Raw genomic sequence first — 12,271 nt, forward strand, 5'->3', positions numbered from 1 at the left:
ACGGCATCACAAGGTATTCGTAGTGCCCTGCGGGGGTGATGAAAGATGTCTTCCATTCGTCTCCCTTCCGAATTCTGACCAGGTTGTATACGCTCCTCAGATCTAATTTTGTGAATATACAGGCATCATGAGTTGTTCTAGGGAGGATGGGATTTAGGGGAGTGGGTAGCTAAACTTCATCATGATCTTGTTTAGGGCTCTATAATCTATAAAGGGTCGTAAGCCCCCATCCTTCTTGGGGACAAAGAACTGACAAAAAAACTGGCGGCAGCCTGAGAAGTGGAAGGTCTAATGTACCCCTGTCTTAAAGCCTCTTCGACATATTCTTGCATGGCGTTTTGTTCAGGGATGGACAACGAATAGATCCTACCCTTGGGAATGGTTTCTCCTGGAATTAAATCTATAGCGCAATCCCAAGGTCAATGTGGCGGTAGCTTGGAGGCTGCAATGGGATTGTAGACATCTGCAAAAGATGCATAACATGAAGGGACATTGACAGACAGATTCTCCTTGGGGCTCTCAATGGATGTGGAGTTCACTGACATGGAGACAGGGTGGTCATTAGTGGGTTGGACGGGGAATAAGGTGTTAGTGGATGGGCAGTTGGAGCCCCAGTTCAGAATTTTCCCCGTAGCCCAATCCATTGTGGGTTGATGTTGGACATAGGGTGATAGGTGCTATTTGTGATGTCACATACCCTTTGTTGATCATCTCGCCAGTCACTGCATAGATAGAGTACGGCTTAGTGGTTTGGGTACTTCGGAGGTTAGGTGTCTTGGCGAGTTTCCCAGAAATGAAGTTGCAGGCTGATCCGGAGTCAACGATGGTGGTGGCTGCAACGTCGAGATCTCGAAACCTCAGAGTCACACATATAGTTAGTGGGGCTGGTACAGAGGGTTGGTGGAGAACTGAACTCACCAGTAACCGCAGAGGACGAGATGGCAGGTTCATATAAAGTGTCCTCCGTTCCCGCAGTAGAGGCATAATCTCAATCGTCGACGGTTGCGCTCTGCTGGAGACAGTCGGTGGGTTTCAACCTGCATCCTCTCAGGCCATGATTCAGGGGTTTCTTCAGGTAGACTCTGATGGGAAACGGGAGCTGGGACATGAGTTTCTCGATAACAGGACTGGGATCTTAAATGAACTCAGAGGGCTTGCTGCATGAATTTTTCTGACCCCAGATTAAAATCATAAATGGCGAGCTGCAGTCAAAACGCGGGGTTTAATCCTCTTCGGTAAACCGTAAGAAGTGCTTTCTCGTTCCATCCACTCGCCGCCGCCAGAATACAGAATTCAAGGGAATATTCAGAAACAGGTCTTTTACCTTGACGCAAGTGTAACAATTAATCGCTGACCGAAGAATCACCTACAGGGCGCCCAAACACTTCCTTAAAGTGACTGATGAAATTCTGTACTGACGAGGTGACAGCAGTCTCTTGAAATCACAGCGCTTCAGCCAATCTTAGCGCGGCCCCCGAATAACTGCTGGACGATGAACGAGATTTTTGATCTTTCTGTGGGATATTGATGTGCGTGTTGCTCAAGGGGCAAGTGAACATTGTAATAGAAACCCGTTGCAATCCTCCGCCCGGCCGGAGAAGGGCGCTGGTTGAGAGACTGTGTTGGCAATGTACACCAGTGTGGGAGCGGTGTTTGCGGAAGCGCCGTCTTCGGGCTGTGTCGAATTCATGTCGTTGTTGGTCAAGCCTTCTGTCAGGATAGTCACGGGAGGCAGAGGTAAGTGTATTCAACACTTGTATTTTCATAAGATCAAGTGCACGGTGAGTAGTAAGTCATTTCAGGTGCGGCTACGGTGCAGATCACTCAGTGAGGGGCTGAAGGCAGGTGAGTACGTCCATAGAAGAGAGTTCAATGCCACACAATCAAGGTTCACTAATGCTTGTCCCTTTCTTTTACAGGAGAGGAAACTTTCCAGCGAGCTCGACGGGAACACAGGAGATTCAGGAGATCATTGGGATATCAGGTAACATGAATAGCTCGTGAATCCTGGAGGCAGCAGAACAATGACACTAAGATTAGGGTTTCAAAAGTATGTACAGTACAGACCAAAAGTTTGGACACCTTCTCATTCAAAGAGTTTTCTTTATTTTCATGACTATGAAAATTGTAGATTCACACTGAAGGCATCAAAACTATGAATTAACACATGTGGAATTATATATGGAATTATATAAATAACAAAAAAGTGTGAAACAACTGAAAATATGTCATATTCTAGGTTCTTCAAAGTAGCCACCTTTTGCTTCGATTACTGCTTTGCACACTCTTGGCATTCTCTTGATGAGCTTCAAGAGGTAGTCACCTGAAATGGTCTTCCAACAGTCTTGAAGGAGTTCCCCGAGAGATGCTTAGCACTTGTTGGCCCTTTTGCCTTCTGTCTGCGGTCCAGCTCACCCTTAAACCATCTCGACTGGGTTCAGGTCCGGTGACTGTGGAGGCCAGGTCATCTGGCGCAGCACCCCATCACTCTCCTTCTTGGTCAAATAGCCCTTGATGCCTTCAGTGTGACTCTACAATTTTCATAGTCATGAAAATAAAGAAAACTCTTTGAATGAGAAGGTGTGTCCAAACTTTTGGTCTGTACTGTATACGTTACGTCTTGGAATCCATGGGACATGGGACGAGCAGGGGATTGTAGCATGAGGTCTGTTCCTGTTGGAGGCTTGACATTGAACTGGGGCTGAGGTGAGTGCTTTATAGTGCCTTGATGAGGTCACTGATGATGAACAGGTGAGGGTGATTAATACTCAGGGGAGTGTGATCGTTGTGGGCTGGCTGGGACCGGGCTTGACTGGTCCCTGACAATATGCTATTATAGTTTTTGTTAATATTTTGAATTAGATTTAATTTTTCTGCTTTTTAAATTAAGAAGTTTTAGTAATTTTATCATACATTTTTGCTACTAAAAATAACTTAATGAAATGAAATCATTGAGATAATTTGAAGAATGTTGGTAACCAAAGAGTTAATGGTTGCCATTGACTCCCATAGTTTTTTTTTTTTTTTTTTCATACTATGGAAGTCAATTGGCTACCATCAATTGTTTGGTTATCAACATTCTTCAAAATATCATCTTTTGTGTTCAACAGAAGAAATTCGTACAGTTTTGGAATGACATGAGTGAGAGTAAGATGATTTTTGGGTGAACTTTCATTTAAATCCCTTTTAGGAAAAATAATTCTAAAGCATGTATTTATTTTAGTTCATTTTAATTTCGTAATTTACCACTACATTATTCAAATTAAAAGAAATAACAGTATAATCTGTTTATATTATTTAACGGACCTGAGCTAACATTAACTAACAATAAGAATTTTATATTATATTATATTATATTATATTATATTATATTATATTATATTATATTATATTATATTATATTATATTATATTTTATAAAACTGATAGTTCCGGTCCTTGATTCTGATTGGTTGAACCAAGTTAGAAACTGTTGTTAATTACTCTACAAACTTTTCTGTGTGTTGCTTGGTTTTATGGAACCACAACTGTTTCTGAGGAACTATGTTGTTTGGTGAAATAATAGTGTTTTTATTTATATCATTACACTTTATTTGCTCTGTTTTATTCTGTGAAACTTTACTACATATGTGGAGTAACTGTTTTATAAAAGCAATAAGCCCTGTGAAGCTGTGGTTTACAGTGAATTTATAACAGCTACTGTAAGGGCTTTTATAGCAGCTTTTAGGAACTCCTCTTCACATTGTACATAACAATGCCCCATAGCAGTTATAAGTTCACTTTAAACCATGGTCTCTTGGGGTTTATTGCTATTATATTCTATTCTATTCTATTATACTATATTATATGATATTATATTATATGATATTATATTGTATTATATTATATTAAGTCTTAAGTGTTAAGTGTTATTAAGTGTTATCAAGAAATGTACAGCTTGAATGCATCTTGCAAATGCATATATGTAATGATGAAGTATTGCTGAATATTTTTATGAGCCTTTTCAGGTGTATTTGATCTAAACACACTTGTGCAACCCTATTTTGTTTTGTAGAGTTGTATCTTTTCGAAGCAGTTCATTGACCCTTACAGATCTTTCTTTCCCTCGCTGACAGGACGAGGCCCCTGGGGAGTCGCGCACATCCCTTTGGTTTTGTCTTTGACCCTCTCCCCTCCGCCTCACCCGCCTGCACACACGAGTGCTGCTCCATGCCGGCCGGACGGCTCATCACCCGTGCCACTCCTCCAGGAAAGTGGGTTATGAGTCTGAGACTGAGGGATTATGGGCTCGGAGATGAGTGTGTGATTCCTAAATCCTGCTGCCCCTGAAAGAAAGAAAGAAAGAAAGAAAGAAAGAAAGAAAGAAAGAAAGAAAGAAAGAAAAAAAACACAACACACGTCTCCCTCTTGGCCCAGACCGACTCCCCTTCCCAAAACAAACCCCCTTCATTCGTTTCTCATTTAGTTAGTGTGCATGAAAGGCATCACTCGATCTCCATGAAAACAATTCCAATAAACCACGACCTGCACCTACACCTGTGTGATTTGAAGAGCGTTAGATGAATTGTTTTCTTATCAAGAGCGGCTCAGCATTGATGACATATAATAATGACTCGCTGATGAATGCAGGCTTTTAAACGGCTGACCCCAGAGCTCCTCATGGAAGCACATTTGTCCCGGATTCACTGACATGCTGCGGATGAATTACAAATAATAAATCCATTAATTCTGGAGCTAATTCATTACATCCATCATTATACGAGTCAGTTCTGTCCCTGATGACATTGCTCTGATGATTTTCTGAAAGACTATCTGCTGACTGAAGGTGCTGAATGTGTTGCATGCTAAATACTGTTTGCTTTAAAAGGATTTATAAATTAAAACATGATTTATGAACAAATGCCTGTATAAACATACCATAAGTCAAATAATGAATGACTGGGTTTGGGTAATATGTGTAGTAATTTGGGACACTTGCATTTCTGATTTACTGTGATCAATGCTAGGAAGGTTATTTGCAATTTGTAGTCCGTTACTGAGTACAAATGACATGAAAAAAATCTATTACATTACACATTTTTTGGTAATATAATCAGACTACCTCTTGTGTACTTTTTTCAGATTCCTTGATTATTTAACACATTTGCATTTTAAATGTTTCATGTAAATATATTAGGCGAAAGAGGTTCAGCTGACAAATAAATAAATACTGTACATAAATAGTGGAATCCCTGCATTACATATAAAGTACTTAATTTTTGGCATCTGATAATGTTATCCAGATTAAATTACATTACATTACTACCAAGCACTGCCTGTGATATGACAGTTTTTCACATGACAACCCAATAAAAAAAGGTGCTGTTTTAGAATATGTTATTAATCATGTTTACTTCTGATAGGAAATGTGTGCTGTACACTGTTATTTTTGTCATGATCATGGACTTTCTGTTCCATTTGTGTTTCCCTATTTTGTTCATGTTCTGTTCCTCATTTTGTTAACTGATTAATCCCCACCTGTTTCCATTCCCCGGATTACTTTCCATGCCTTTTTAAACCCTGTCTGTTCAGTTCCCTTTTGTCCGCTATTAATGTGACCGGCCTGAGCGAGCGGTGTAACGCCTGGTTCACACCGGACGCCGAAGCGACGAGGAAGCGGCGCGGAACGGAAAATCACGCGCGGTCTGGCGCCTGCCTGTTCACACCAGACGCGTATTCTCCGCGGCGGTCGACAAGCGCTTCTGCTCAGTTGTTGTTTATTCAGAGCACATCATGGGTAAGTAAATAACCCCCACCCCCTCCCACCCGCCCTGTAGTCCGCCCACTCCCATTGCTCTGTGTGTGCATGTGCGTGCGTGCGTGCGTGCGTGTATGTGTGGTTTTTTTTTTTGTTTTTGTTTTTTTTTGTTTTTTCATCTTTCTAGTCTGTTTAGATACACAAATATGATCGCATTTGTCACTCGCGGTATTTTAATTTGAAAATTGCTTATATTTTGACAATTGACCGGATTGTCTCCTGTTTCTTGGTGTGGCTTGGCTTCCTTTCGGCGCCCATGTTAACCTATGGTGTCGTTCACACCAGACGCGGAGCGCCGCGGCCGGCCCGCGCCATGAAGCGCCAGTTTCGGCGTCTGGTCTATTTTTTGCGCGAGCCGCGAGCGATCCACGTGAATTCTAGTGATGGCAAAATCGAGGCCTCGTGAACCAATGAAACAGTTGAACCAAATGTGCCATATTGTTTCGAGGCTTCGAATCAATCCGACACCCGTCTCAACGGTGACACCTAGTGGTCACTTGCAGGTGTTGATCTGAAACAACCTTGACGAGCCATTAAAAAAATGTGTTGTTTTTTTATTATTATAATGTTCTAATATGTGAAGCTTGTAACCTATAGGCTCCTCACTGTGCATAATGTTATTTTGGTCATGAAAAATGAATATTAATAAAAGAAATCAAGCCACAATGTCTCACTTTTTTAGAGATTTTTATTCAAAAATATTAATTTATCTGCTGTGGAAGGACTTAGCCTACTTCTTTTTTTTTACAGATAATTTCTCCAGCCTTTGAAAAAATCCTCTCACAAGGGACACTTGTTGCTGGCATACAAAGATATTTTTTTGCAAGGACATACAAATGAGGAAAGATTACTGCTCTCTCTTTCCAGTAAGTTAGTGGATCATGAGTTCTGGGCAAATACGCATCGTTGATGTATTTTTTCACTTCCACTGTGGCATCAGCTGTAGCATTGTGTATCATCTTGGTTTGATGGATGCGAGTATCAAAAAGTTCCCATAAACTGTCCTGTGTTTCTACTGGTGCTGATGTTGATGTTGATGTTGATGGTGATGATGATGGGTGTGATGTTGACATTTCTGGGTCTGAATAAAAATGAAAACCGCAATTAGTAACAAATCCAAAACTGACGGCATATATGAAGGATATATTATATTACATGATTCAGATTACATAACATAACACAGACTGAAACTGCTCACCAGGATTTGTGTTTGAACGCATCAGTGAAGCACACTCCAGTGTGATATGCTTTTCAGCTTCCTGGGCTTTGGCAGCATTTCCAAATGCCACATTTTTGAACCTTGGGTCCAGCAGTGTAGCCAGTGCCAAGGCTCTAAAACTCTCATAACCTCCACATCTGGAGTGCAGACCTTCTTGCAGATGTGAGCCTATGAGCCAAAACAGGAGAAACACATATTTATAATAATGACAATAATATGACAGTTATGGCCAATCACATGGGTAGTATGGTCATTGTGGCCTACCTAATTGAACAGTTGATTCCTGCGTTGCATTTTCTTTTTTCTGTGCAAGCTTGTGCTGCAACATCCTGTACAGTGGTATAAGCTTTGAAGCAGACACTCTCTTTTCCTCTGACATCTCTGTTGTTGCGAGTTTGAATGGTTGCAGTATTGACAATGATTGTTCAATAATGTCATAATCAATACTTGTCAGGGGAGCAGTATCATTGTTTAAGTTGGAAAGTGCAGCAGCCACTGGTTCACGTTGGTCATACAAGCGCTGTAGCATGTCAAATGTGCTGTTCCATCTCGTGTCAACCTCCTGTATCAGTTTCAGAGTTGGTCTTCCCATCAAGCTCTGCATCTCCACAAGCTTGTCCTTTGCTTTGCAGCTGGATCTGAACAACCCCACTATCTTTCTGGCCTTCTGGCGTATTTCATTGATGACTGGGGTTTGATCTAGTGCCTTTTTCACAATCAAATTTAAAGTATGAGCAAAACATGGGACATAGCTGGGCACTTAGGATCATGTTAGATGCATTGTCAGTCACCATGCACTGAACTTTGGAGGTTATTCCCCACTCAGCCATTAGCAAGGCTTTAGCCTCCATGAGATGCTGGGCTGTGTGGGTTTGGTAAAACCTCCTTACACCCAGTACAACAGTTGCCATTTTTGCCTCTGGTGTTATGTAATGGCAAGTCACACCAAGATATCCATCCATATTAATGGAGGACCACATGTCAGCTGTAAGGCTAACAAATTCGGCCTTTTGTAGGTCCTCCATTGTCTTCTCCTTGGCTTTGTTGTACTTTTCGCTGACCATTATTTTAAGCACCTTCCGGGATGGGAGGACATAGCTTGGATCAAGCTTGTTCACAAATGCCCTGAATCCCTCATCGTCCACGATGGTGAAGGGCTGCAGATCCTTCACCACCATGTTTATAAGAGCCTCATCCAATTCCCTCTGTCTGACTTTTAAAAGAGAAGACAAAACATACTTTCAGACAAATACATTGGAAAAATACAGCTTCAATTAGTGCACATCTATTAAAAGTATAGCCTACTGGTTCATTATTTGGAAACCTTCCAGTGTTTATAATCAGTGCTTTTATATAACTTATAAACTTTATAAACAGTGTCCCAAAAGGTTGTAATTATATTTCAATTATAATTATATCCCAAACAATGCATACCTTGCTTAGATGGCCCAGCAGTGTCAGTAGCAGGCCTAGGTACAGGGGAATGCCATCCTCTGCACCCTGCAAAATGGATGAGTGCTCCTCAAATGGCGCATCATGGATGATGTATTATTGCAGTAGGCTAGCTGCCGATCACAATACACACATCTCCCTTTATTTGGGGTTTCTAAATGGAAATGCTCCCACACCACAGATGTACGGCATCTCTTCTGGGGAGCTTCCATTTTATCTATCTATCTATATATGAATCGATCTATGTATCTATCTATAATATATGTATTTATATATGTATCTGTAATCTATCTATATATGTATCTATCTATTAATCTAGCTGTCTATATATATTTATATCTATGTATCTATTAATGTGTCACTATATGTATACTCTGTCTGTCTCTAGCCTCTCAGTCAATGTGTTGTGTACATTTAAATGTAAGTCTAAATTGCCTATAACTAATCAAATCGCACTGTCACTATATCACCAAAAATCCGCTATTTCAAAGTCAAACTCCTCTCACAAAAACCCACGAGGTCAAAATGCGTTTATTTCACTTTTATACAGATGTGCGATTGTGTGGTCTGTTCCCGACCGTTCCAATCAAACGCTGATTCGGCGGACCACACCTGATGAAACAATTAGTGAAACACTTCGAGGCTTCGTTTGGTCATAGTCACGTGACATGGGTGTTTCGAATCACGCTTCGGATCAGTGTTTCGACACATCTGCGCTTCGGGATCTCGCAAAGCTTCGGAACGACTGTTTCGCTTCAGCCATCCTTAGTGAATTCCGGCAGGAAGTCACACCAAGAAACACGAGACAATCCGGTCAATTGTCAAAATATAAGCAATTTTCAAATTAAAATACCGCGAGTGACAAATGCGATCATATTTGTGTATCTAAACAGACTAGAAAGAGAAAAGACTAGAAAAGAAAAAACACAACACACACACGCATGCACATGGTTAACTTCATAACTTCTTGGTTACAGAAACATGGTGTATTCATTTTATGAGGTTATTTACTTACCTATGATGTGCTCTTAATAAACAACAACTGAGCAGAAGCGCTTGTCGACCTCCGCGGAGAATACGCGTCTGGTGTGAACAGGCAGGTGCCGGACCGCGCGTGATTTTCCGTTCCGCACCGCTTCGGCGTCCGGTGTGAACCAGGCGTAAGGCATGCCTACCAACAAACATTCCCAGAGAGGATTTCTCTGCCTTTGTGGAGTGGGTGCTGGTGAATAACGGATCCCCGTTCACCGTTGGCCCCGCTGAGGAGGATATCTCCAGCCCCACTCCCGAACCAGAGACCAGCCAGCTGTCATCCCGCTACACGGAGCTAAAGCCAGAGCTCACCGCAGCCGCAAAGCCCAATCCGTCCATAATAAAGGAGCCAATCATTGTCCGGGAGCTAGGACTCGAGAGCGCGACTGATCAGGTGTGTGAGCCGGCAACACCGTGCGTTGTGGGATTACTGGTGGAGATCGAGGAAAGCCCAGCCCACACTCCTGCAACTGCGGGTGAGCTGCAACTCGTTTCTGAAAATTATGTAGATTCTCCTGTATCTCCGCTGGTTCCGTCCATCCCCAAATTTCCTGTGTCTCCACTGGTTCTGTCCAGCCCTGATCCTCCTGTGTTCCCTCCCAGCCTCCCTCTCCCACCTCCTCCTAGACCAGTCAGTTCCTCTGCTCCATCTCCGCTGGTGCCTGTCAGCCCTTCGGCTCACCCTCAGACAGCGCCATGTGGACGCTCTGGTCCGCCTTGGGACTTCCAGTCTCCAGCTCCGCCTTGGCATGTGGATCCCCTGTCTCCGCTTCCAGCCTGCGAGCCCTGGACTCCACCTTGGACCTCCGACCCATCGGCTCTGCCTTGCCTGTTGGCTCCCTAGTCCCCACCGTGTCCGCTGGACTGTCTCTTTCGGTGCAAGGACGCACCCTTCCAGGAGGGGGCGAACTGTCACGATCATGGACTTTCTGTTCCTTTTGTGTTTCCCTTATTTGGTCATGTTCCATTCCTCTTTTGTTAATTGATGTTCCATTCCCCTTATTATTTTCCATGCCTTTTTAAACCCTGTCTGTTCAGTTCCCTTTTGTCCGCTATTAATGTGATGTTAAGTTCTAATGGTTGAAGATTTGTGTTGACTGCACCCTAATTCTCCCATGATCATTAAAATAACTCTTTATATCTATCTCCATCTTTGTGTGCCTTGATTTGCACAGCAGCACGTGACAATTTTAGTATCATTGAAATATTATTACAGTTTTATAGATCACATTTTAGTATTAGATTTTATCTTTAGATTAAGTATAATTTTAACTTTTTTCACTTTAATTTTTTTATCATTAGTTTCTGTTTTTTAGTACTTCAAAACAAACTAAATTAAAATGAGATCTCTATGCCAACTAGCTGATATATAGTTACACAGTTCTAAAATCAATTGTTTTAACTTATGGCAATATGTTTGTGAAATTTCAGTATATTTTCCTCCAAATTTTCATTACTGTAATGTGAAAAAAGTAATGTATTTATACATGGCACTATTTGTTGTACTGCTTTTATTTAATGCTGATTTAAATAAACATCACTGTATTACAGTAATCTAATGATTAGTAGTATTCTGAAAACATAGCATCCAGAGGGGGATGTGCATAACTGTCATGAAAATTATTTTGACTGTTCTAAAAATTGGCTCGGTTTTTGATATGCAAATGGTTTCCTTTCGGAGTGAAACATGACCTGAACCTGTTTTCATGAGACTCATCTCCGAATTTTTTTTTTTTTTTTTCTGTTAGTCATGACACTTGATCACACTCACGCTCTGATGACACTTGAGCAAAAATGTTCTGCATTTGTTGTTTGTTTCCTGCAGGTTAAAGATCAGACCACCTATGGAAGAGCCCAGCCACTCCAGAAGGAAGTGTTAACTTCTCTTAAGGGTTTTGAACTTTGCCCTCTCATAATGTGTCTGACCTGATGTGTCTTGTCTTTGCTTTTTTAGACAAACTTCTCAAAATAAAGAAGGGTCTTAAGGGTCACTCAAAGCAACATGAAATATGGGGCAGTTGCTCTGAGGAATAAAAAGCCCAGCGAAAGCACAGAGATTCCTCAGTGCTGGACAGTTGTGGCTTCGTATTGTTGGAGAATAAAGCATGCGCCACATGCTGGGCTGTAAACGTGTCGGCTGTGAGCTAAAGACCATTGTTCCGGAGAGAGTCACAGTATTCTGCCTTTGTGCCATCATGTGCTTCATCATTAGCATCTCAATATTACGAGTCTGATGTCAGTAAAGTGCAGTCGCCCTTTGAGCCGAGCAGCTACACTGACTGGAGCTTTGGAGATGCACTTATTCTGCATCAAACACCTACCAGTCTGTCTAGGGTTTGAGTCTGCAAATAACAGCTAACTAAACTGTAAACTATATTTAACTAAACTGAAAACCATAAAATATTATTGCTACTTGAAATAAAATAACACAGAAATTAAAAAAAAATTATACAACCTATAGACACACACACAAACATATACAGTACAGACCAAAAGTTTGGAAACATTACTATTTGTAATGTTTTTGAAAGAAGTTTCTTCTGCTCATCAAGCCTGCATTTATTTGATCAAAAATACAGAAAAAAATGTAATATTGTGATATATTATTAAAATTTAAAATAATTGTTTTTAAGTTTATTATACTTTAAATGATCATTTATTTCTGTGATGCAAAGCTGAATTTTTAGGATCATTATCACATGATCCTTTAGAAATCATTCTAATATGATGATTCATTATCAAAGTTGGAAAATGTTCTGCTGCTTAATATTT

This window comes from Carassius carassius, chromosome 4, assembly GCF_963082965.1.
Source record: "Carassius carassius chromosome 4, fCarCar2.1, whole genome shotgun sequence".
NCBI classification, from domain to species: Eukaryota; Metazoa; Chordata; class Actinopteri; order Cypriniformes; family Cyprinidae; genus Carassius; species Carassius carassius.